The sequence below is a fragment of the Podarcis filfolensis genome (genome assembly GCF_964270895.1).
Source record: "Podarcis filfolensis genome assembly, chromosome: 15".
NCBI classification, from domain to species: Eukaryota; Metazoa; Chordata; class Lepidosauria; order Squamata; family Lacertidae; genus Podarcis; species Podarcis filfolensis.
In genome coordinates, this window is record NC_139618.1 from 32,088,579 (window position 1) to 32,112,371 (window position 23,793).

General features: G+C 44.7%; 1 protein-coding gene across 3 annotated transcripts in view; it reads left to right on the forward strand.

Annotated features, from left to right (window-relative positions):
- The window catches only part of CDON (cell adhesion associated, oncogene regulated), a 117,491-nt gene that overhangs the window by 38,191 nt on the left and 55,507 nt on the right, over positions 1 to 23,793 (forward strand). Inside the window, exon 1 of one of the 3 annotated variants that reach the window (XM_083588349.1) lies at positions 21,226 to 21,533. The exons of 1 other annotated variant lie outside the window; for it this stretch is intronic. The gene's annotated coding sequence lies outside the window, so the exon portion shown is untranslated. Of the gene's footprint in view, positions 1 to 21,225; positions 21,534 to 21,661; positions 21,810 to 23,793 lie in introns of those variants that run through there. One more of the 3 variants, XM_083588352.1, reaches the window with a different exon arrangement.

The window sequence follows — 23,793 nt, forward strand, 5'->3', positions numbered from 1 at the left end:
CCTTCCTGCTGCCTCCAACTCCCAGTAAGCAATAGCGACCCACCTGCTAGGGCGGCCAGTCCCTTCTGGGTTTAGGTTTATTAAATTTATTTATCTCTTCCTGCAACAAAAGTCCTAAAGCAATTTCCAACAAGAACAGAATACAATAATAAAAATACGTAAAGATATTAAAAATATACTCGGAGGAGAAACATCCAATCATTGGTACTGCCCAAAGTGCTCAAGGGGTGGTTGGGTGGTATTTTCCTAGCACCAAAGTAGCACCAGGGGATCTGCTACAGATTCTCAGACCCTCCAAGTGTCCCTATTTTCCAAAGACGTCCCTGAATTAGAGAAGCAGTCCCGGTTTCGGATTTGATCCCGTAATGTCCTACTTTTCCTTAGGATGTCCCTACTTTGATTGGAGAAATGTTGGGGGGTTTGGAGTTATCCGACCCCACCAGCCGTCAGAAGGCAATCCTGCATACGGAAGGTTTTTTATGTTTAATGCTTTATTATGTTTTAATACAGTTGTACCTCAGGTTAAGTACTTAATTTGTTCCGGAGGTCCGTTCTTAACCTGAAACTGTTCTTAACCTGAAGCACCACTTTAGCTAATGGGGCCTCCTGCTGCTGCTGTGCTGCCGCTGCACGATTTCTGTTCTCATCCTGAAGCAAAGTTCTTAACCTGAAGCACTATTTCTGGGTAAGGGAGTGCGTAACCTGAAGCATATGTAAACTGAAGCGTATGTAACCTGAGGTACCACTGTATATGTTGGAAGCTGCACAGAGTGGACCACCAGTAAGAGGTGCGGGATATAAAAAGTAAAATTAACATTATGGAATGGGACATCCTTATTTTCATCAGATACATGTTGGAGGGTATGGATTCTTATTTCTAAAGGTCCCAGGCCATTTGAAGAAAAGACTGCCTACATCCTGCACTTGGCAGCCTAGTACAGTGGAAGCTTGGGTTGCGAACGTGATCCGTGCGGGAAGCACGTTCGCAACCTGCTGCATCCGCAACCCGCAGCGTTGCGTCTGCGCATGTGCAGGTTGTGATTCGGTGTTCCTGCACATGCGCGAGCGCCGAAATCCAGAAGTAACCCATTCCAGTACTTCCGGGTTTGGCGTGGTGCGCAACCCGAAATCGCACAACCTGAAGCATCTGTAACCCGAGGTATGACTGTAGTATATTTTGGGCTGTAACTGTCTTGGATGGGGCTGCTGTGAAAATCAATATAACTTCTCATGATTATGCCAGGCATCAGTATCTGCTCATACTGATGTGAATTCCATGCTCAGCTTGCCATGTTAGTATTGTGAGAGAAGCAGTGCCAGATTTACGTATAAGCTAAACAAGCTATAGTTTAGGGTCCCACTCTCTTGGAGGCCCCCAAAAAATTAAAGGAAAAAAAATACTGGGTGTACATTTCCAAAATATAAGATAAAAACCAAATAAAATAAAACCTACATAACAGCAACAGTGTTTTGTGTTGTGCAAGCTCCTATGATGTACGTAATGGGCCCCGCCTGCTCCCTAAAATATCACTGGTTTGCTCATTTCGATATATAGGGTGCCTACATTCTGCACGTGCAAATGGCTTTAGATACCTGTTAGGTCCATAAATTACCCTATAGCATACATTCAACACAAAAAACAGCGAGAATTGTTGACAAAGGACCGCTGGACATATAAAGGGCCCCATTACCTTCAGTAGCTTAGGCCAGGGCCTCATTAAACCTAGACCTGGCCCTGGAGAGAGGAAGAGGGGGAAAGCTTGTCCAGATTAGAAGAAAGGTAAAAAAATCAAGTAGTTATGTCAATAAACCCTGGCTAATATTCCAAGACAGATGTGTGCCTATTTATTTTCATGGAATTATGGAATTGTAGAGACCCCAAGGGACATCTAGTCCAACCCTCTGCAGAGATATGCCATAGTGTGATGGCTTGATATTGCTCAATAGTCTTGATATTGCGCAATAGTGTAGTCAGCTTGCAATAATAAGGTCAACAGAGAATCTTGTGGCACCAACAAATTTATTATGACATAAGCTTTCATGGACTATACTCCACTTCACCAGATGCATGAAATGTTATCCTGAGTTACAGTTGCAGATGCATAATATGAGAGGCAGTGTGGTGTAGTGGTTAGAGTGTCAGTCCAGGACTTGGGAGACTAAGGTTCAAATCCCCATTTGGCCAGGAAGCTCACTGGGTGACCTTAAGCTAGTCACTGCCTCCCAGCCCAACCTAAAGGTAAAGGTGAAGGGACCCCTGACTGTTAAGTCCAGTCGCAGACGACTCTGGGGTTGCGGCGCTCATCTCACTTTATTGGCCACAGGAGCTGACGTACAGCTTCCGGGTCATGTGGCCAGCATGACTAAGCTGCTTTCTGGCGAACCAGAGCAGTGCACAGAAATGCCATTTACCTTCCTGCTGGAGCAGTACCTATTTATCTACTTGCACTTTGACATGCTTTCGAACTGCTAGGTGGGCAGGAGCAGGGACCGAGCAATGGGAGCTCACCCCGTCGTGGGGATTCGAACCGCCGACCTTCTGATTGGCAAGCCCTAGGCTCTGTGGTTTAACCCACAGCGCCACCCGTGTCCCTTCCAGCCCAACCTGTCAACCTGTTATTGTGAGGATAGATGAAGAGAAGGAGAACCAGGTATGGTATCTTGTGCTCCTTAGATAAAAATGTGGGAAATAAATAAATAAGTGTGTCTGCCTAGCAGCAGAGATTGTCACTAGTGAGGTCAGCAAGAAATAAGATGCAAGGCGTCTTGATATTGCTAAATACTGGAACAGCTTCTATATAACAGCACAAGACCTTTTCATAGAAATGAGCCGTGCCGTAGCATATGAAAGATACGTGCTTAGAAGCAGAGTATACAAAGGCTGTTTCAGGAGCAAGCAAATCTGGCTTTTATAGCTTGCAACTCATCAAAGTTAAAATGGGCCCTTACGCTGGTGATGGATTTTTGGAGCCTTAAAGACTACAGAACAAGCATCAGACTAGAGAGAATGAGAGCTTCAGTGCATCACTTGAAGCCTGGGGAGACTCCTGCATGTCTGAGTGGCAGTCTTTGAAATTCATTTATTTTTGTCTCTGGCAGCTTTGATCAGATTGTCAACATGGGGCCTGACAAGGACTTGTTGTGATGATGAGCGAGTGATAAAAGTATCTTCTCTCTAGAGGAGAGGCTGATCCAAGCTGCTCCTTTTCTCATTATGTAGGCCTGTAAACTGTGCAGGAGAGACACTAGATGTCGAGAGGATTCTGAATATGCCGCAGTTATTGTTCTGATCTATGCTGGAGCAGGGGAGTGCGGAAGGCTTCCCTGCATCCAGCATGTATTTGCATGGAATTAAAGATGGTCTTTTGATCCACTGTCTTCAAAAATAAAACCACATGGAATGACTTGATGCCAAGAATGATATTGAGGCTGCTATTTTGGGGTTAGCAGGGAAGAGGCTGCAGACTGACGGTGGCAATCCTAAATCTTGGGCGGGAAGATTTAGACCTTATCTAATACGCGGGTGGCGCTGTGGGTTAAACCACAGAGCCTAGGACTTGCCGATCAGAAGGTCGGCGATTCAAATCCCCACGATGGGGTGAGCTCCCGTTGCTCAGTCCCTGCTCCTGCCAACCTAGCAGTTCAAAAGCACGTCAAAGTGCAAGTAGATAAATAGGTACCGCTCCAGCGGGAAGGTAAACGGCGTTTCCGTGCGCTGCTCTGGTTCGCCAGAAGCGGCTTAGTCATGCTGGCCACATGACCCGGAAGCTGTACGCCAGCTCCCTCGGCCAATAAAGCAAGATGAGCGCCGCAACCCCAGAGTCGGTCACAACTGGACCTAATGGTCAGGGGTCCCTTTACCTTTACCTAATACTTTGCCAGGTTCTTACGGTGGCAGAAGATCGCTCTTATGTTTCTCCATCCGTTCCCTTTTGTTGCTGTGGTGGAACAATTTTCCTCCCAATGGAAACTACAGGGGGGGGGGAAGATGAGAAGAAACTGCACCAGCTCCACAAATGGTGGAGCTCATAATGTCCAACCGGTTGATCGCAATCTACTGGTCGATCGCGGGGTGTCCCAGGTCAATTATGTGGTTTATTTGCCACAGCATATACAGTGGTACCTCGGGTTACATACGCTTCAGGTTACAGACGCTTCAGGTTACAGACTCCGCTAACCCAGAAATAGTACCTCAGGTTAAGAACTTTGCTTCAGGATGAGAACAGAAATCGTGCTCTGGCGGCGCGGCAGCAGCGGGAGGCCCCATTAGCTAAAGTGGTGCTTCAGGTTAAGAACAGTTTCAGGTTCAGTACAGACCTCCGGAACGAATTAAGTACTTAACCCGAGGTACCACTGTATTTCAAACATTTTGACTGTGGGACACATATACCGTATTAGGGTTGCCATATTTCAAAAAGTGAAAATCCAGATGCAAAAGTTTATTTTACTATATGCCCAGGAAATTCTGCCCGGACCCAACTGACGAATTCCAGACATATGGCAGCCTTAGCTAAGTGACTTTAATGTAACACTACACTGGATACAACTAGGATTATATTTCAAACAATGAAAAAGTTGTTGAGATTTTTTTAGTTTTGCCCAAAGTTGTTGAATTTTTTTGGCAAAATCGCAAAAAAATGCCAGTTTTGAGCTATTTCTATGGAAAATCGGCACTGCCATATGTCCATATTTTCCCAAACATTTGACCTATTTCCACCCAGACACTGCTGCCAACTGCAGTATTCCGGATCTGTCGAGGAAATTCCAGGTGTATGGCAACCCTAATACAACCCACAATTGCTATGCTCTATACAGCCAGTGCTTCTCAGCCCTTGCTTAAACATTCCCATTGGAGAAGAGCTTTATTCTGCAATCCTTTAGGCATGTGCAACTGCTTTGAACATGGCAATGTACACCACACCAGTTCTTACTTTTCTTCTTGGGGGTGATTGCTGTATTGAGAGAGGAAAGGGAGTGATGTATTGCAGATCAGACTTGCTGGTGGCGACGGTGGCACTTACCCAATACATGAACTATGATGGTTGCTCCTGAAACATTCTGTATCAGGGAAGGATAGTCAATGGAAGCCCAATGGAAGCCCTCAGACCATATCTTGCCTACAAGGGCTTTTCCATCCCATGCTGTCAGGAGTCTGCGCTGGAATCACGGTTAACCTGATCTATCACACTGAACAGGTAGGAACACATCCAGTGCCCCAAAGAACCGCAATGTGGGCCGCTTGTAGGAGCTGCAGACCTCACCAAGCCTCCGCTTCCCAGTCTCTTTTCAACAGAAGCTCTTCTATTAACGGGTTCTTGATCCTGTTTATTTGGCCTTTAATCCACCAAGAATAATTGTCCTCATCGGGAAGTTAGCATTTATTAGAGGAGTCGTTTTCAAAACCCTTAAGCAAGTCACAGTGATGAAATGTGTCTGTTTTTATGGGGCTTTAAAATGCAGCTTAATCATTGTAAACAAAGAAGAGAATTGCGGACAGTGGAAATCTGGAGTAATCCCAAATGGTGAGAGAAGCAATGTGCTATCTAAAGAAGAAAACAAAAACAGAGGCCTGAAGCCCATAGCTCTGTTTATTTTATTCTTGGCCGGTGGAATCCTTTCACAGTGCAAAAGCCCCAACAAAAACTTAAAACAGCAGTAGCTATTTATATAGACAAGCACAGAGTAAACACTCTCTGATGGAGTAGTCCACCATTCACAACACAGCAGCCATTTTTTTTTTCGGGAATCCTGACACTTCCTGTTTCCATAGAAACGTGGCTCGCCCTGTTTCGCCCTTATCATTTCCCTAATGACTAGACCGCCAAGAATTCTGGTGCATGGAACTTTCCTAAATAATACATGGCATTTCAGCTGATTTTTTTTTTTTAAAAAAAGATATTTATTGAAGTTTTACAAAAACATAAATTTAAAAAGGTCATATAAAAAGAAAGAAATACAAAAAAAACATAGAAAAATACATGAAAAAGAAAAAAGAAGAGTAAAAGCAAGTCCATTTTTTGTAACCCTAACTCATTATCTTATTTCCTTGGCCTCCTCACACCTCCCCTTTTTGTATTCCCATTTAAGTAATCAAATCAGCAAATCCTTACCCTCTTTCGTTTATCTTAACTCTGTATCTTAACATATTATAACTCTATATTTTCATCCATTATCAATTCAATTTTGCATACTCTTGTTAACTTTGTTGCTAATGCCACTTATTTTCAATCCAACCTCATTTTAACATTCCTTAATTTTACAGTGTTTCTGCAGATAGTCTTTAAATTTCTTCCAGTCTTCTTCCACCAACTCTTCTCCCAGGTCTCGGATTCTGCCAGTCATTTCCGCCAATTCCATATAGTCCATCACCTTCATCTGCCACTCTTCCAGGGTGGGTAAATCTTGTGTCTTCCAATACTTTGCAATCAGTATTCTTGCTGCTGTTGTTGCGTACATAAAAAAGTTCTGTCCTTCTTTGGCATCAATTGGCTGACTATGCCCAGGAGAAAGGCCTCTGGTTTCTTCAGGAAGGTATATTTAAATACCTTTTTCATTTCATTATAGATCATCTCCCAGAAAGCCTTAATCTTTGGGCACGTCCACCAAAGGTGAAAGAATGTACCTTCATTCTCTTTACATTTCCAACATTTATTATCGGGCAAATGATATATTTTTGCAAGCTTGACTGGTGTCATGTACCACCTATATATCATTTTCATAATATTCTCTCTTAAGGCATTACATGCCGTAAATTTCATACCGGTGGTCCACAACTGTTCCCAGTCAGCAAACATAATGTTGTGACCAATATCTTGTGCCCATTTGATCATAGCAGATTTAACCGTTTCGTCCTGCGTATTCCATTTTAGCAGCAAATTATACATTCTTGAAAGTATCTTAGTTTTGGGATCTAACAATTCTGTTTCCAATTTTGATTTTTCCACCTGGAAGCCAATTTTTTTATCCAAATTATAGGCCTCTCTTATTTGATAGTAATGAAGCCAATCTCGCACTTTATCTTTTAATTTCTCAAAACTCTGCAATTTCAATTTATCTCCTTCTTGTTCCAGTATTTCCCAATATTTCGGCCATTTGGCCTCCATATTGAGCTTTTTCTGAGCCTTCGCTTCCATTGGTGACAACCACCTTGGGGTTTTATTTTCCAGTAACATGGCATTTCAGCTGATAAGCAGTCAGAGGTGCCTCACAACACATCTCACGTGTTACGCAAACGGGGGGGGGGGGGGGAGAGAGAGAGAGAGAGAGAGAGCATCTAAAAAAAAAAAAAACCCCAACCACCTCCTAGAAATCTTGACAAGAGTAGATGTTGTTTGCTTTGGAAGCAGAGACTCTGCGGCTGTTCGGATACACACAGCAAGCTCCACAATTTGGTGGCGTGTATAATATTGCACAGGCTTTTCTGAGTGACACATACACAGCTTTTACAGGCTTTAAGTAAAAACACCTCCTGGACTCATCAATCTCTCTCCTCTGTCCTTTTAACTTTGTTGTCAGCAACTACTAGTTGGAAGAGATGGGATGAGTTAACATCTCTGTTTACCCCCTTTCCCTTACTTACTCCCTCCCCACCCGCCACCCCGTCTTTTTACAACAAGGGGCCAGTAATATAACCTTTTAGGGCTTTGAGGAGCACCATTATCCTCTTCTGACTGATGCATCCTGCAATTGTATTCCTGCCTTGGATAGCTTTTGTTTTGCTTCGTAGTGCAGGAGGCAAGTGGCTGAGCCCGGAGTTAATGAGGGTAATTGCTGCTGCAAGAAGACTGCTGTAAATATTATGCTTTGGGATTCTAGACTGCTAGGTTAAACATCATCCTTGCTCTGCAGTCATCCTTGGAATGCAGCCTTCCAGCGACAGAAATAAAGCTGGATCTGTTAAGGGAGAGCCTTTCTGGATCTGCCTTTTCATGTAAAAGGGATGGGGTGGGGAAGGGCAGGGGAAAGGTTCCACAAGCAAAAATATTTGTGCTAACTGAACAAGTTGCATGGCACTACGCTGGCCAAAGGCGTTGCCGAAAGGAGGCCTACATCCCACCGTAGGGCTTTAGGGACCCCATTCGGGATTTATATAGGGTTTATTCCTTAGCTTTTTCTTCTCCCGATTACAAAATCTTCTAAGATTATACAGTAATCTTATAATTATACAATAATAATAAAAAAGGGGTCTGCAACTATCAGTGCAGATCCCTATGCGTGAATCTATTTTTTGTGCATGGACTTGGGCAAACGATTTGCAGTGCTCCAATATCTTCCTTCAGAGTGCCTTTAGTCTAAGGTTACCAGACGTCCCCGTTTCCCAGGGACAGCCCCCGGATTTACAAATCAGCCCCCTAACAAAATCTCATCATTCCTACTGAAGTTGAAAAGTGTCCCCAAATTCACTGAAAAAATCTGGTAACCTTATTTTAGCCGTGTATTCTTTGAAGTTTAATTGCATATAACAGAGCTTGCGCAACATTCCCTTGAAAAAGAAACACCTTGTGTTTTCAGTGTGTGTTCCTAAATGCTTAAGCTTTGGAGCATACGGAAAAATTCCTCCTCTGAGTTCTTCCGACGCATCTTCTCCAGGGTGGCCCTAGGAGCCAATCCTCAGTGGGCGACTCACCTACTTTCGTTCTGATTGGCTCTGATCAGCACAAAGGGTGTGAAGGCTTTTCTCAGTGGCTGAAAAGCTCATTTTTCGTGATGATGGGGCAGCTCCAGAATGGGGGAGACAGGAACCCTATCTTCAACCTGCCATAGTCCCGGACCACTACACCACTGCATGGATATGTGTTATGTACTGAGTTGAATAGGATCCAAAAGGCAGCAGTCTGATTGGTCCTAGAACAATAGGATTCAGAATGCAGCCGTCTGATTGATCCTAGAACAATAGGGTCCAGAATGCAGTAATCTGATTGGTCCTAGAACAATGCAGCAGTATGATTCGTCCGCAGGAGCCACCCAATCCAGCTCCAGATGGAAGTGAATCCGCAACCTGATTGGCTTACAGGAGAATCCCAGAATAAGCCAATCATGTGCGGCCCATTGTGTAAATAATGTATATAAAGCAGATATTTTTGGGGAACTTGCATTCCTCACTACTATGAGCTGCATAAAGAGCATGAAATCCACATTGAGTATATTTCAATATATTTTTACAGTAGTCATTTCTCTACATAGCTGACCTTTTTCTCAAATATGCAAGGCAACTTACAGAGGTTGTCTGAGCATTTTTCCATCCAAGCTGACCAAGGCCAGGCCTGCTTGGGCTCATCAAAGTGGATTGTATCATATGGGAGTTGGAGTAGATGCTCCTCAGGGTCCCTTCTATGATTCTGTGTGCCTTCTGACTAAGCCTTGGGCTGCTGGGGTATTTATGTGATGCTGAGGCTTCATGGGAAAGAAGTTTAATGGCCAAAAGGAGCTCCTATGCCACCCAGCATGGTCATGTGATCACTAGTGCCATGCCACTAGTTTATTCACTCCCAGAAAAGTTACCAGCACCTGTGGAAAAAATGAGTAATCTGTGATGAGTAATCAGAGGCGTTTGCTTGATGTTTGAGGGTCCTCCTCAGCATGAATGGTGGCAGTTTCTGTAACATAGGCAAAGAACCTCATAGGCTCATAGAATTGCAGAGTTGGGGGGGGGACCTTGAGGACCATCTAGTGCAGGGATGTCCAACCAGTCAACCATGATCGACAGGTAGATCCCCAGATGTTCACAGTCATGCATGGTTGATCGTGTGATCCCTGTTGATCGCTGGATGAAAAAAGCATTGCGAGGAAAGTCTCTGGCTCCTGCCGTCCTCGCTCTATCCCTCCGTTGCATCTAATGGGCGTCCGTTTGTCGTTTGTTAGCCTCACCTAAAAAAAGCTCAACAACTCTGGCGTCTCCCTCGATTGACAATAGGTAGATAACTGCCATTTATTTTCTACTGGGAGTAGATAGCAGTCTCTTGGGAGTTGGACGGGCCTGATCTAGTGCAACCCCCTGCGATGCAGGAATATGCAACTGTCTCATATGGGGATCGAACCCGCAACCTTGGTGTTATCAGCACCAGGCTCTAACCAACTGAGCTAACAACAGATGCTTCTGTGGTGCACTGCTGCTGTTGTATTTTGTGCAAGGAATGTGGATACACAACCCTCCGATGGCTTGCGATAATCAAGAAATCCCAGCTTATGTGAACATGTGAACATAGCCAATCAAGGTTGGAGGAAGGGGGGCGGTGGGGGCGGTCCGTCCTGGGTGTCACCACTGAGGGGGATGACAAAATGCCAGGTGGCACTCACCGTGGGGCCTGCAGCGCGCCCGAGCCACGGGTCTCTTCTGTGAGTGACGTGGTGGCCCAAACAGTCCGCCTGCTGCCTCCCCCTCAGCTATAGGGCGGCTGAGTGGGAAGAAGGCAGGCAGATTCCTCGGAGGTTCTGCAGAGCGTCCTGCCCCAGCTCGCCCCACAGGCGGCTGGCTGCGCCCCTGGGTGCAGGGCATGTGTGCCGCCCCAGGCGCCCGATCGACTTGCTCCGCCACTGTAGCCAATGGCTTGGTCTTCTACCTTGCTGCGCTGAAGCAGCCCAGTTTTGGTTGCACTCAGACCTGAACACTTCTTTTAAGGATCCTTAAATCTTTCCCAATAGAAAAATTCATTTCTTTAAAGAAAAAAATAGTAAGAAGACACCATTTTGCCATAGCTCCCCCTTTTCTTTCTCTTAAGGCTATTATAAGCTTATATGAAACGCAAACAACATGATAATTATTTATGCCCCCCCCATAGCTGGCATGGAGTGCAATCCTGTTGTTCTATAGATGATTGTTAAACTATTTGCTTTTATTTTTTAAAAAAATCTATTGCACAGATTTCTTCTCACATTTCCATCTTCCTTTTAAAACGTCTCTGTAATGCCGTGCCAAAATGGAAAAAAGGCGCAAGTGGTGCAAGCTGAAACATTAAGATGTTTAAAAAGTGTGTGTGTGTGTGTGTGTGTGTGTGTGTGTGACAGAGTGAGTGCACACTGAATTTAATATTGAATGTGGAAAGAGAAAAAGCAGATTGCAGTCTTTCTTGAAGTCTTGGACAGCAAACAATATTGTATTCAGTTGCTGCAGAATAAATGCTTTGTGTTACGGCATGCTCAAGATATGATCTCAAAAAGTCTTGCCAACTTTGCACTCTTTGTGCCAATTCGCGGGCCGTTTCTGGAAGGGGGAGCAGACCAAAAAACAACATTGCCAGGACTTGTTAGCAAAACATTTTCATCATTCAAAGGACTGCCATGCTTGAAAGTGCGAAAGATACCAAGCATGCCCAGTGACTCATAATATACATACTTTTTACCTTGCTTAATTTTTTCAAAAAATTGTCCTGCAAATTGATTTAAAAAACTGTCTCAATGTTCCACCAGGTGGGGAGGGGGCGTTGTATTGTGTGTGTGTTTTAAAATAATCCTACATGAGTTCTTGTGTTAGCGGTTAGGAAACTTTCACTTGGTTGGGTTTGAAAATGAAAACAAGGTCAAAGTACTTTCGATTTACCAAAACCTACAGGAGGAAACCAGATTTTTGGTAGTTAACCAAGGCAAGTTATTTTGGTGCTTCTCTGAGATTATCATAGAGCGACTGTGATTCTTATCAGTATTTTCCACAATAATTATGACGCTCGTTGCGACTCTTTGCACATACATACCTTCCAACATTTCTCTGATGAAAATAGGGATGACGTAAGGAAAAGCGGGACATTCCGGCTAAATCAGAAACTACTGTGGCTTCTGTAAATCCGGGACTGTCCCTGGAAAATAGGGACACTTGGAGGGTCTGCAAGAGAGCCTATTGGCTCCACTCCTTACATGTGTTTGGCATCAAACTTTATGTGTATGTAGGTTCTGTATACAGGAAAGTACCTTATACTGACTTAGGCCATTGATCTATTTGGGCCAGAATTATTTCCGCACCATGGGTGGCTGACCTGGGACCTTCCAGATTTGCTGGACTACAACTCTCATCATTCCTGACTGTTGGCCATGCTAAGCAAGGAATGATGAGAGTAGAGTCAACAATATTTAGAGGACTCCCACTGATCAACTCTGGCTGATAGAGGGTTGTGCCAATTCACATCATGGGTTAGTTTACTATTATCTATAGTTATTGATGGTGGCTTTCCAAAGTTTCAGACAGGAGTCTTTTCCAGCTATACCTGAAGATACCTGAGATTGAACCTGGAACCTTTTGTCTGCAAAGCATGTTTTCTGCCACTGAGCACCATTTATCCATCACCTGCTACCTGATTCTTTTAACTGACGATACCAAGGATTCAGCCTAGGACTTATTGCCTGCAAAGCATGTATCTTACTATTCAGCAGCATCAGTGATCAGAGAGCTCGTTGAATAGGCAGAATCCCAATTATGTTTGCAGAGTCCGTGCTTACGCTCTCTGGGTGTGCAAGTAGGTCAGGGATCACAAACTTTTTTGGACTTGTGGGCCCATTTTGAATTTTGAGAGGGTGCTGAGGTGCCAGTCACAAAACGGCTATTATGGAGAGGGTGGGCACCACACAAAATGGTTTATCTGGAGTAGCGTGGCATAACACAAAATGAGAGGGACAACCACCCCCAGGAAAAAGATGCATGGTAGTCACTCTCATTTCACAGATACAGTTTTGAAAGTACCTGCATTTTTTGCCCCATAACTTTCTAGGAAGGCTAGAAGCTTTTTTCTTTTTTCTTTTTAATTGAAAACTCAGAGTCTGGGCCACTTGTCCAGAGATACCTCTGAAGCCTTCATAGGTGTCACAGTCCCCCCCCCCCCCCCGGGCACAGAATTGGTGACTCCTGATATAGGCCCTTTCACAGGTTATGCTGAACTCAGGTATAGGGCAAGGCTAGCAAGCAAGCACAGTCCCACTGCCCCATCTACATGGAGTCACCACAAAGTGTGGTGTGGTCTGAGTGGTGGGAATGCACAGGAAGTGGGGTCCATTAATGGATCCAGCTGAAATAATTTCATGGCCTTGGCAGGTGGTGAACAGTAGAGTGGTTTCCCAAAGCTCTGTGGTCAGAGATTGGAGATACCATTTATCACAGGTAAGTTTTACTCCGCGTAGACTCATTAAAATGAATGGGCCTAACCTGGCCATATGAATTGTGTTGGGTCTACTCTGAGCAAAACATAGATCCCACCCCAAGCTGTTTGTTCCAATCCAACAATGGAGATCCAGCATGAAGAAGACCTTCAGCGTGCATTGCAGATCTAGAGGAGAACCTCGGTGTGAGTGCCATCTGCATCATGATGCTTATCCATATACAGTTCCCACAGGTGGGTGAGTCTATTGATGGAAACAGAGAATATAAGCCCACCAGGGAAGGTCCAGAACAGCAGTGGGGAACCTGTGGTCCTTCAAACGCAGTTGGTCTACAACTCCTGTTGTCCTTGGCCATTGGCCATAGTGTTTGGGGCTGATGGAGGTCCAACGACATGTGGAGAGCCACAGGGGTACATGATTTGAGTTGGGTCAATTTCCCTCTTGGTGTGGTCATATCAGTACCCTACATCTGGCAGAAACCCATTCTGAGAATGTGTTGATTAGTAAGTAATTAGATTTTAAAACATACCCACACACCCCTACAGTGAGCAGGAGGCTGTGTGCGGCTGGCAGCATAGCTAGTGTTTGAGAACAGCTCATTCCAAGGGGATTGTTTTAAATAGCAGGTCGTTAATCAAAAATCTCGTTTCATTAGAAACGAATATGGCATGTTAGTTTTTAATCTAATCGCCTATAAATTTCAGTTTGAGAATAATAATAATACATCTTCTTAAGTGGTGTGGCTGAGTCATTGGTGTCTGAGTAATGGAGTTTTGGATGGTGGGAAGAAAGCCCTCTTAGATCATATCTTTCAACAAGATTTTCTAGTATCCTCCCAGTCTTATTTCAAAATGTTTGTTTAAAGCGTGTTCGGAGCCCATTGTCATAGTATAGACAACATCTTTCCATGGGGCCACATGAAGTCTTTTTTGTCAAGAGCCACAGACAGCACTCTCCTTAAGCTATCTACAGCCTACCTTTAGCAATTTTGGTGTCCACCTCCTCTGCTCCTGTAGTTTCTCCTGGGACAAGGAATTATTGAATAATGGACCTTTTAAAAATTACAGCAAGAGTCACCGCATTAAGAGTCTGGCTACAGTACAAGGAATCTATTCAACTGATGCTTAAACTCATGGCCAAAAGCAGCTGCTCTGCCATGGCGTAAAAGGAACTTGCCATTAGCTGTCATCGAAAACAGCATGTCTCTATCCCAGCTGCTAGCAACATCAGCTTGCCTGTCTCTGTGCACAGGTGCAGAAGAAACTAGGCCTTTCTGAGTTCCCAGGACTCGGCCTGGAGAACGTCAACCCATCTCCAACATGTGGTTTGAGGGATTTCTATAGATTCTCAGCACAGGTTTCCCCCCACTAGTGATTCTTAAACTGTGTGTGGCAAAGGGGGCTGAGTGTGCTTTGATGAATGAAGTTACCATGCTTAATTTGAGATTTACGCAGGTTATCAATATATGTTGACTTTGTGATTCAACATTTACTAGTATTTAAACATGCCCATTGGAATGGGTAGTGTTTATTCGAAGAACTGCCAAGTCCCTTAAGATTCTGCCCAGTTATCAAGACCATCATTAGCTAGAGGATCAACTTGCAGGTGGCTGTCTTTTTTCCTCATATACAGGTTATATCAGGCTTCCTCAACCTCGACCCTCCAGATGTTTTTGGCCTACAACTCCCATGATCCCTAGCTAGCAGGACCAGTGTCAGGGAAGCCTGGGTTATATAATAAATACACTGGGCTACACTGTTATTTATTTTATAGGATAATTTTGGTTCTTCTGCTTCCCAGAAAAAGCCCAGAGAAAAACAAACAGAGCTAATTGAGGCTACCCAAGTACGATACAGTGTGTGGTGTGTGCGTTTGCAAGGTGCAATGTTTGGCATAGCAGTTTTGCCCGATATAATACCTTCTTATTGAAGAAATAGAAATCTCCTAACAAGTTTTGCTGCAGCCTGGAAAACCATTCACAAACTTGTAAATCCCATTAACTTCAGTGACATAGCGGTTACAAGTGGTTTTCGGGCTCTGCCCTTGTTATTTTCAGTCATTTGGATTTATTGAAGGAGGGGAACTGGGGTGTCAAAGGCAAGTCACTCCACCTAAATAAAAACAAAGCCCCGAAGCAGAGGATCTTTTGTGATGAAGGATCACAGACAGAAGCTCTGTTGGTTCAGCTTCCTGGCTTCTGGCAACAGGTCAGGCAGAGTTAAGTGATTTAACTTTTTAGAAAGGAGTTAAGTCCTCTTTCAGGGCTTTTTTCTTGTTTTTGTTTTTTCTTAGGATTAGAGAAAATGTGGGTGTTTCCCCCCACCACTCCACCCTCCTCCAGGCTTAATTCTGAAAGAATGCAGAAGGATGCATTCAAGGGTGCTGTCCCGAGGCACCCAACTTTAATCACAAGGTAAACCTTTTGTGGAGGTAGCCTAGTAGAAAAGACAGCCATTCTAGGGTGCTAATTAGCTCCAAGTTAAGCTTCTGACAAATCCAGCTGAAATAAATGTGGGATGGGAAACACATCCAGGAATGCAGGTAGAAGAATGTGAACGGAGGTGAATGAATAGCCTCCGCTGATTATACATCCCCTCCGCAGCACTCCGACAGACAGGTAGCGGGGGAGAAAGGACGTTTAATCTGAGACCATAGAAAATTGCATTGTGGCCTGCCTTTAAGGATCTCTGCCTGGGTTTTAGCTGCTGTCGTCAGCAGGACTGTCCTTTCCTTAGGGAACTGGAGGAGAGGCAGAGAGAGCACCATGCTGGGGTATAGAGTACATCCTGGCAGGGGACTGGATTTGATTCACTCCCTTAGCATCGTTATTCTCTACAGAGCAAAGAAATTTTAAAAAGGGGTATCTAAGTGAAGCAGGCAAGTGGAGTATCTAAGTGAAGCAAGCCACATTTAACAGAGGCGATATAGAGAAAACATGCTAGCCATGTATTCTGTTCCTTGCAAATAAGTCACTTTTTGATTTGTCTTATTTTGTCATTGTTTTGTTTGCAGAGATTTGCTCGATGAATATACATTTGCTTTTCAGCTTTTCAGCAGACTCAGCAAAACATTAACTAATTTTGTCTGATGAGTAAAAACATTTCAGTATCCTCAAGGGCAGTTCCACTACACACACACACACTTCATTTTAGTCATGCTTCAAGTTCATTTGAAAACTGATGTAATGTGAAATAAGCTCTTAAAACTGCCAGAAACAGCACCCAGTTGTTTAAAAACACAGTCTCAAAAAGAGCCCAAAGTTATTTCAGTAGAGCATAGTGGACAGAGCATTTAGACTGGAGAGACACATGTTCAAATCTCTGCCCAGCCATGGAGCTCCCTGGGTAGCCTTGGGCCAGTTTGTTGTTGTTTAGTCGTGTCCGGCTCTTCATGACCCCATGGACCAGAGCACGCCAGACACTCCTGTCTTCCACTGCCTCCCGCAGTTTGGTCAAACTCATGCTGGTAGCTTCGAGAACACTGTCCAACCATCTCGTCCTCTGTCGTCCCCTTCTCCTTGTGCCCTCCATCTTTCCCAACATCAGGGTCTTTTCCAGGGAGTCTTCTCTTCTTATGAGGTGGCCAAAGTATTGGAGCCTCACCTTCACGATCTGTCCTTCCAGTGAGCACTCAGGGCTGATTTCCTGAAGAATGGAGAGGTTTGATCTTCTTGCAGTCCATGGGACTCTCAAGAGTCTCCTCCAGTCCATAATTCAAAAACATCAATTCTTCGGCGATCAGCCTTCTTTATGGTCCAGCTCTCACTTCCATACATCAGTACTGGGAAAACCATAGCTTTAACTATACAGACCTTTGTGTGCTTTATTTATTTACAGGGAGTCTGTTTTTATTCATTTGGTGGTGGTGGGCGTATTCAAAAGTGGTATCCCACACCAGGCATTGTGGAATCATAGAGTTGTAAAGTTGGAAGGGATCCCGAGGGTCATCTAGTCCAACCCCCTGCAATGCACCATGACAAATGGCCATCCAGCCTCTGCTTAAAAACCTCCGATGGAAGAGTCCACCACGTCCCAAAGAAATCCATTCTTGTCGAACCGCTCTTCCTGTCAAAAAGTTGTTCCTGGTGTTTAATCTCCTTTCTTGAAACTTGAAGCCATTGGTTCAAGTCCTACCTTCCAGAGCATGAGAAAACAAGCTTGCTCCATCTTCCAAGTCACAGCCCTTGAGATAGCTATCATATCTCATTTCAGTCTCCTCTTTTCCAGGCTAAACATACCAAACTCCATCAACCATTCAGTTTCAGACCCTTGATCATCTTGGTTGCCCTCTGCACATCTTCCAGCTTGTCAATGTCTTTCTTAAATTGTGGTACCCAGAACTGGACACAGCATTCCAGGTGTGGTCTGACCAAGGCAGAATAGAGTGGCACTATTGCTTCCCCTGATCTGTGTAAGAATTTAGGCTGCAGTCCTAACCCCCTTACCTAGGAGCAAGCCTCACTGACTTCAGCAGGACTTATTTCTCAGTTGGTTGAATTTACTTATATGCCACTCTTGCATAATGGGCTGCACCCAAAGTGGCCTACAGCAAACATCCAAAAATCAAAATACAAATATACAAAATATAAAGCATGTCAGTAAATTTCAAAAATGACAATTTAACAAACACAGAATAAATTCAGTATTACCAAAATACACACACCACAATATAGGTTTAAGTACATAAATACAAAGCAAAACAAGAGTTAACTGACAGTAAAGTTTCTGGTTCTAGTTTTCCTGTGCTCCAAGCAGCTTGGCTTACAGCTCAGAGGGGAGGGGTCCTCTCACCAGGCTAGATGACACATACAGCTGGCTCCCAAATCCTTACTCCAGAGGAGGCTGGCAGCAGCAAAAAGCAGAAGCTGGGCAGGGCAATGATGGTCAGTCCCTTCCCTAGCATCCTAGTGCGTATCTTATTGGTTAGGAGTTCACTGTTGGTATAAAGTTTATCCACGAATTCTTATGGAAGCAACAACCTTTTATTTTCACTCCTTGAAAGAAATGTTTTCGCTAATAGTGTTACAGTTTATAAGCACTTACCTGGATGAGAGCCAGCTATTTCCTGAGATCCACTTTTCCCCAAGACTCCATTATATTTATTTTAAAACTTGGTGGAGGTGAGTTTTTGAAAATGCTTTGCTTAATTTAAACCCTTTGTTTTCGCTTCACTATTAATGTCAATATATATGGCCTGTAACAAAGAATCTTGTTTTGTCTAGCGACGTTGATCCTTCCAAAAATGCTTATTTTTAGAACGCCTAAAAGTCAGCCAAACATGCAGCAGCCACAATCTGTCTTCTTTTAGACAGGAAAAATACAAGCTTCTATTGGGTTTTTGTTTGTTTGTTTGTTTCGTTGTCAACTCCACAATGTTCAAGTGGATTCTAACCACAGCCAGATGACGTATAATGTCACTAGGATGGTTGTGTGCCCTAATTTACAATGGGCAGTCCTCTGTTGGGCTGACACTCCTCTATTGGAAGAGTCCAAGTCTCGTTTAAAGAGAAAGAACCCCAAGAATGGTGAGCAGGTGCCATGAAGTTTGAGATCAACAGTGAACACCTGCACAGAAGAAAAAGCAGACACCTGGCCATAGTTGTTCCCACTACTGTGAGATGTATTTTAGTTAAATGATAGCAATTCTTCCTAATTTTACATCATTACATATAAATTGGGGATGCGGGTGGCGCTGTGGGTTAAACCACAGAGCTTAGGACTTGCTGATCAGAAGGTCGGCGGTTCGAATCCCCGCGACGGGGTGAGCTCCCGTTGCTCGGTCCCTGCTCCTGCCAACCTAGCAGTTTGAAAGCACGTCAAATTGCAAGTAGATAAATAGGTACCGCGCCGGCGGGAAGGTAAACGGTGTTTCCGTGCGCTGCTCTGGTTTGCCAGAAGCGGCTTAGTCATGCTGGCCACATGACCCGGAAGCTGTACGCTGGCTCCCTCGGCCAATAAAGCGAGATGAGCGCCGCAACCCCAGAGTCGGTCACGACTGGACCTAATGGTCAGGGGTCCCTTTACCTTTACTTTTTACATATAAATTAGATACGGAAGTTCTTTGCAAATCTGTGTCCTCTTTTGAGGTGATACATTTCCACTCTTTTTGGGTGCTATATAAATGAGCACCCCAGCTGGAGCTAGCTGAATTGCCCATGGTGTATTGTCATTGAAGATTTAGAAATATTTTATGACTGTTCTTCCCCATGTCTCTATATGTTAAAGGAGAGAGATAGTTGGAGAGGCTAAACAAACTTATTAGGGAACAAGCCCCATTGGACACAATGGTCTTAATTCCAAATAAACATGTATCGGAGACAGAAGGCATGTTCAGGACTGTATGTTTGCATGAGTGACCAAAGGTAAACTTGATCAAAACAAGAGTTATTGCAGGAGCTACTCAAATGCTACAGCTATTAGAAAGTAAGATCATCACTCCTGGGATGGTAATACGTACAGGATAGGGGTGCATGCATTCTTGAGCAAAGATAAGATACTGTGTTGAATTTCATGAATGCACATTTCAATTTTTTCCTTTCATTATGAATGGGTAAGTGTGGCAAAGAAAGGAATCACAATAGCAAATGAGAGCAGGACTGTACTCTGTGTATCAAGTGTAGAATTTTATTTATGGCATCAGAATTACCCTGGCTTTGTGCCAGTGCAAAAAAATCAAGCCCGTGGCACTCCTTTCAAGGTTTTCAGCTTCCCCAAGGAGAGTAGTTCTAGTTAGCAAATGAGTAGCTTTATTTATTTATGACACATGGCCATTTTTAATTTCAGAATTTGTTATGCATATCATCACTGTGGCCTCTGGGGACATCAGGCATAAAAATGAACCTCTGATATATAGCATTCCGTGCTGCTGCTGGTAAATATATTAACTCAGCCTTGCAGAAGACTTTCAGAGAATTTACTAGCTCACCTGTCTACAGCTACAGGCCATCAAGCAGACCCAGCAGCAAGTTGCCCTTTATTTATTTTTGTTTAATTGCTACCTTTATATCTCTCCTTTCTTCCATGATGCATAATTCCCAGACAGACTCTTCAGGGGCAGGAGCAGAGGGCTCTGAGTGACTGACCCAAGGATATTCAGTGAGCTTCATGGCTGAGTGGGAGGATTTGAACCCTAGTCCCCCAGGCCCTAGTCTGGCACTCTAACCACTGCAGCACACTGCCTCTAACATATGTGAGCCCTGTGGTGCTCTGGTCACTTTAAACTGCTATCATATGCCTCTATGCAGTGCTTTTTTCCTTAAAAAATGTTTAGGGATACTCTCACTTTGACTCAAGAAAATCACAATTTTATAGTCCAAATCAGGGAAAATACAGTAAATGGACAAAAGTGCAAAAAATGTTTAGGGGTATGCATCTCTCTGCGTCCCCCCAGAAAAAAAATCACTGCCTCTATGAATAAATAACGCACGTAATTTTTTTTAAAAATCGTTTTTATCCCACACCTGCTTACCTAGGAGCATGTCCCACTAAACTAAATGGGGCTTATTTCTGACACTAGGATCGCAGCGTTCATCTCAATAATGTTCGCAGCGATAAAACCCACAGCAAACCATACACAAACTTCACACGTTGCTGGATCTCATTGAGAAAACTGGAGGTCAAACAGAGTTACACATGCGCGCAGCTCCGCCTCCTTTTCTGGACGGCAACGCCCATGTTCGTACGGGGGGTGGGGTGGGGAGAAACACCTTCGCTGTTCCTTCCTAGGACTTCCAAGCGGCGGCGCCCCGCTTCAAAGCCAGCCGTTTCCTCCGCAAAGTCGCCGCCGTCACATCTCCGCTTAAGCAACGGACGCGGCTCGGCCAGGATTGAGACTTCGCTCTTTTACGCACGCACCCCCCCCACCTTCCATTTGTTTACGCCATTGGTACATTCCAAGAGTGTTGCGGTGGCGGGAGGAGGGAGGAGCGCGGGAAGGCAAAGGAAACCGCCGTTTGGCTGAGCGAGCGCGGTGGGCGGCGCTTGAGGCGCGAGCCCAGCCGTTTTGACTCGTGAGGAGAAGGAGGAGGAGGAGGAGGAAGGCGGAGCCTCGAGAGCGCGCCTCCCCCTCCCTCTCCGTCTGTGAGAGGCTGCGCTCGGGCGCGAGCGGGCCATGGGGCGGGGCTTAACGCACCCACCCACCTACCCTCGCGAGCGGAGCCGAGCGCGCGCCTGTGGCTTGCTGGCTCGCGCGGGCTGGCGGGCGGGCACGCGCGCGTTCCCTCCCTCAGTTCAGTCAATCAGTCCGTCAGTGCTTGAGAGTCGTGTGTTGTTCGTTGGCGGCGGCGGCGGCGGCGCAGGACGGGACGGTCTGCTCTGGCCGGTTGGTCGGTCGGTGTTGGATGGAGGGTCCCGTCCGCCTCGCCTGCTCTCTCTGGAATGTACTGGGGGGCGGCTGCCGAGTGGGAGCGAGGGCTCTATGGGCGCAGGCAGCGCCGCTGCTGCCGCTGAGGAGAGGTGAGAAGGAGGGGAGCCGCGGGGGTGGGTGGGGGCGGGTTGGCTGCGGTGGGTGTGTTAAAAGCCGGTGAGGGGATGAAGAGAGGCCGAAGAAGTGCCGGGGCTTCGGGCCGAATGCCTTGAGCCCGGCCAGCCCTGGGTGTGCGCGCGTACGTGTGAATGCGCGCTTGGAGTTACAGGTCGTCTCAGGAGGGCAAAGTGTAGGGCCGGGGGACGCTGCTGCAGCTGCTGAGGGCCCTCAGAGAGGAGGAGGAGGTGGTGCTCTTCAGTTAAATGGTGAGGCTCGGTGTTTACAATCGGTTCGTTTTTACGGCTACGTGTAAAGAAAAAACCTCGGGTCGTCGCACACTGTACTCTGAACCGGGAAGTGGGGCGCGTTTGTGTGTAAACGAATCGGATCCGAAGCAAGAGCCGGGTGTTAGCTGCAGGCTGATTTTGGCGGGGACACCCCCACCCCAATGCACAACACCCACACACCCTGTAAAAAAACAACAACACGGGTCATCAGTGTGCGAAACAAATCAACACGTGCGCACATGTGTGACACCTTTAAAGGCTCGCTGATTTATTGTGCGAGTAAGCTGATGTGGGCTACGTGCAGCAAGCAGCCCACTCAGTCAAGGCAAGACGCAGTTAGGTTTTGCGCTGAGGCGGGAGCATCAGCAATGTTTCATGGCACCTGGAAGACAGTTTTATCCGGGATGTTAGCTTCACGAAAGCTGCTGCCATAATAAACCTGCTCCTCAAAGTTATTTAAATACACGAAGCATGATCCAGCCAGCCACATTTAAGTTGGATCACAGTTCATGAAAGTGGGATTCTGTAGCCCATGTAAACTTATGCCACAATAAGTATATTGCTTTTAAATATGTTATAGAAGTGAGGCTTAGGTTTCTATTGTATTCTGGTGTTTATATTTGGTTTCAATGCATGTTTCACGTTACAAGGTACAGATACTTCTGTGTATATGTGATATGTGTTTGCTTTAATAAGCTACCGTGTCTACTCCTCTGGAATTTGAGGAAATAAAGTTTGTTTAATCTGAAATAGTTTCTCGTTTCCACATGCATCTGCCCAGGGGAAAGTAATTGGTGTGGAAGTACCTTTTTAAATCCTAGAACTGTGAAAAGAAAGAAGCATTATGACTTTAGTCTTTAATTCTGGGTGTCATTTTTGATATCACAGTATCCATCCTCTAAGGTTGGCACTTGAAGAAAAGATCTGTTTGTTGTTGAGTGCATCCAAGCTTTCCCCCTATATACAAAGGGATGAACACCTCTTACTCAGCTGTACTTTTCTGCAGAGTGCATATGCAAACTAGCACTGGGGTTCTGGAATAACCAGCGCCTCCTGGTTCCATTTATAAATGTGAAAGGGGTTTTGGGGGGGGTGGAGGCAGATGATTCTGCTTAACAATTTCTTAACTTTCATTTTTACCTGACAATGGATGAAATATTTTGATTGGTATGAATATACCCTCTTGCATTTGATTACTTTACTTTAAAATAAGTTAGCCCAGTACAAGACATCACTTTTTATGTCTTCTGCCCCCATATCCTATACTTCCTTTAATGTAAAAAAATTCTTCTGCCTACTTTTTGTTACCTGACTTTGCAGTCAGGGATAACCTTACCTGATTGTGTTCCTGTCATTTATGATGCAGTTTCAAAAGCTCTAGTGTGTGCATGTGGAAGGAAGAATACCTGTGATTACCTGTGTGAATTGGAAGGTATTCTGTTCCTTCTGGTTAAGGCATGGATGCTGTATATCCATGACCAAATCCCATAGAAGCAGATAATTGGATCCTAAGCAGCTGCGATGTCTGCAGTCTTCTGATGCTGTCTTGATCAGAAACTTGCTTTTGATAGAGCCAAAAGCAGTTCCTGGCACTTCAATGGGAAATGTGATTGAGAAGCTTGGTTGTCAACTTCAAACTGTTTTAAGTTCTGGCACATCTCTTTATGAACATGAAATTGTAAGCTGCATCTTGTTTTTCTTAAAAAGTATTTATAGCAGCTACATGTTGGGAGTTCTTCTCATTTGGGCTGAGATGAAACATCACATTTTGTCTGGAAAGTTTAAATTAACTGTTGTTAACTGCTGCTTAACTAGAAAGCATTCTTACCAGGAGCAGCCTGCATTGCCGCTATCTGTTATGCACATGTTAAAATTGCAGAGTCCAAATGAGTTGTGTGGAAGAACGATATAAAATAAGAAAAGCTTGTTTCTCTGTACTGTACCTAATTTCAGAGGAACAGTT